The sequence below is a fragment of the Penaeus vannamei genome, chromosome 33 (assembly GCF_042767895.1).
Source record: "Penaeus vannamei isolate JL-2024 chromosome 33, ASM4276789v1, whole genome shotgun sequence".
NCBI lineage: Eukaryota > Metazoa > Arthropoda > Malacostraca > Decapoda > Penaeidae > Penaeus > Penaeus vannamei.
The window spans coordinates 3,112,616-3,115,115 of record NC_091581.1 but is presented as its reverse complement, the minus strand read 5'-3'; the positions used below and the strand labels follow the sequence as shown (position 1 = coordinate 3,115,115).

Here is a 2,500-nt window from a genome sequence, read left to right as displayed (position 1 = left end):
TATCAGATAACCTTTAATTTCGACAGAAGCAGAGGAAGAAGAAAGAGAAAATGGAACAAGAACAGCAACACATAAAAAAACAAAAAAAAAACACGAAGCCAGCGATCTCCAGGATAAAGAAAGTTTAATACTGTTTAGTGGAGATTCTTGAGTGTTACGTTCACACACACATAATGAGATGTCAAAGCGACCTCTGCATATTCCATTTGCTTTCACCTTTTTCCAAATAGTGCGAACCATTCTTTGATATATTCTTCCGTGATGTAGAGCGATCTTTTCATCCGAAATTTTTGGTTTTATTCACGTAGTCGTAAGGATAAGTGTGTTTTTTTTTCTTCTTTTATTTATTTTTTGGTTTTCTTTTAGCTGTATCCTAAATGTTAATCAGGATATTTGGTTTAGCTGTATCCTAAATGTTAATTAGGATATTTGGTTAAAAAATTTTATCTAGGTATTGATGACGTGCTTCAAAATTATCCCAAGTAAGGTAAATAGAGATAAAGAAATTTGCATAGTAATGTGACGAGCGCGTTGTACAGTCGTTCGCCCGAAACAGGTAGTTGGTTATGAATGACTAGTAACTATATAAAAGGAGTTGTAGGGTAATTGTGGGTGAGCTGCAGGGTATGAATGAGTTGTAGGGTCTGAGTGAGTGAATTTCAGGTTGTAAGTGAATGATAGCAATGAGGTGTAGGGTCTGAGTGAGTGAATTTCAGGTTGTAAGTGAATGATAGCAATGAGGAGTAGGGTCTGAGTGAGTGAATCTCAGGTTGTGAGTGATAGCAGGTCGTGAGTAAGGAGAAAGATGTAGATGAGGAAGTTTTGGAGTATGAGTGTTCATTTTGACATGAGTGATGAACAGTAAGTGTGCAACATGTATGTGTTAATGCGTGACAAATTGACACCAAATATTGGTTGACAAAATATCACATTTAGTGACATTGAGTTTATTAATTTATTTATTAATATTCATTTTTCTTAACATATTGTAAGTTCCTTATTTTAGAGAAATTTCATCTTTATATATAAAATTGGAAACTTTCAAAAGAAACATTTCGTTATTAAAAATAAAAATGATAATAATAGCCATAATCTTATGAGGTGGGCACAAACACACTCACACTCACACACACTCAAACACACACACATACTCACACTCACACACATTCATACTCACACTCGCACTCACACACACAAATATATATATATTGGATCACTAGTAAATTCATATAAATTGAAACTCAACACAATATTATAAATGTAACAATCCATGAATAGGTAGGCAAATTATTGACTGCACCTCCTGCTGCCACTGTAGTCAAATTCTTTCCTGTGCGGTCTTCAATTGCAGTTTTAGTTTTCCTTTTGAGTTGTAAAAAAAAGCCAAGAGTGTTTTGATATTCCGTGAAAGGTCAACGTATCGGAGCTGGAAGCAGAAGTTTTGATATTTTCAAACAAAATAGAAAAATAGCATTTACTAGCCAGTCACCAGTTAGGAATCGGCAACAACCCTCCCCGCCTGGCGAGCAGAGGATACATACGGGTACACTGGATACAGGAAGGACGATACAGAGGGTCAGTGTGGCAGAGGCAACAAATAGCTATATGTGTGTGTTCAGCAGATGAGCGGGGCTGCGTGGCTCGGTCAGAGGTACTCGCGCAGTGGTTGGGGGGGCCACTGCGACATATGTGGTAGGCGTTCGTGTCTTTTCGTAAGTAATGATAAGAATTATATGTGTATGTATTTATGTATCATGTCAACTCGCAGGTTTATTCTTGGGGTTTCTTTTTTCGGAGAGATACGACTTGCAGAAATTGAATATAGTGTATACCACAGTGTCATATTTTTTTTTTTTCCTGGAGATCATCGTATTACCGAACGTCCCTTGTTGACAGACCGAGCCAAGCAGTCGGTCACATCTGCGAGAGATTTAATCGTATAATGGATAATAGTATAACCTTTTAAGGATTCCCTACCCAAGGCACCTTGCTATGAGTGTGAGCACTATATAAAGCATATTTCTTTTGTGGGTTATTATCTGTTGCTTGTAGCATCTCGAACGGAAGAGATGCTTTTGATGTCCTCCTGTAACGAAGTACTGGAGATGTAACTGTTAAGGCCATTGTTGTGGTTGATCTCTGCTGCTAATGACCTTTGTAGGCACCGATTGACGGCTCGAGACCCCGCGTGGCGAGACAAGCCGTGTCTGGGTCTCTCAGGAGATAGTTCTATGGCTATAGAGTTTAGTTTGCCCAGTGGCTTAATGTATCCAGAATTTAATGCTGTTTTGAGTGTGGGAGGATTAGTTCAGCTTTATTGGGCGTGGCTATAGTAATGCTATGAGGGCGATTTGGTGAATGATTCAACGTCTTAAATTGAACATGAATCAGTTTGGTTTTACAGGTTTTGCTGTACGAGTCGAGGGCAAATATTGATTTCATTTTGTATATTTAAAGAAAAACATTTTCAGTTTGTGAACACCTTTCTCCTTCCTTTCCT

General features: G+C 38.0%; 1 protein-coding gene across 1 annotated transcript in view; it reads left to right on the top strand.

Moving 5' to 3' along the window:
* Pde1c (Phosphodiesterase 1c) overlaps positions 1–2,500 on the top strand; it is a gene marked incomplete in the record, with an annotated part of 28,743 nt that overhangs the window by 23,814 nt on the left and 2,429 nt on the right. The window contains 1 exon segment of the mRNA XM_070145121.1: positions 1–2,500. This exon segment is cut by the window's left edge and continues 3,294 nt beyond it; it is cut by the window's right edge and continues 2,429 nt beyond it.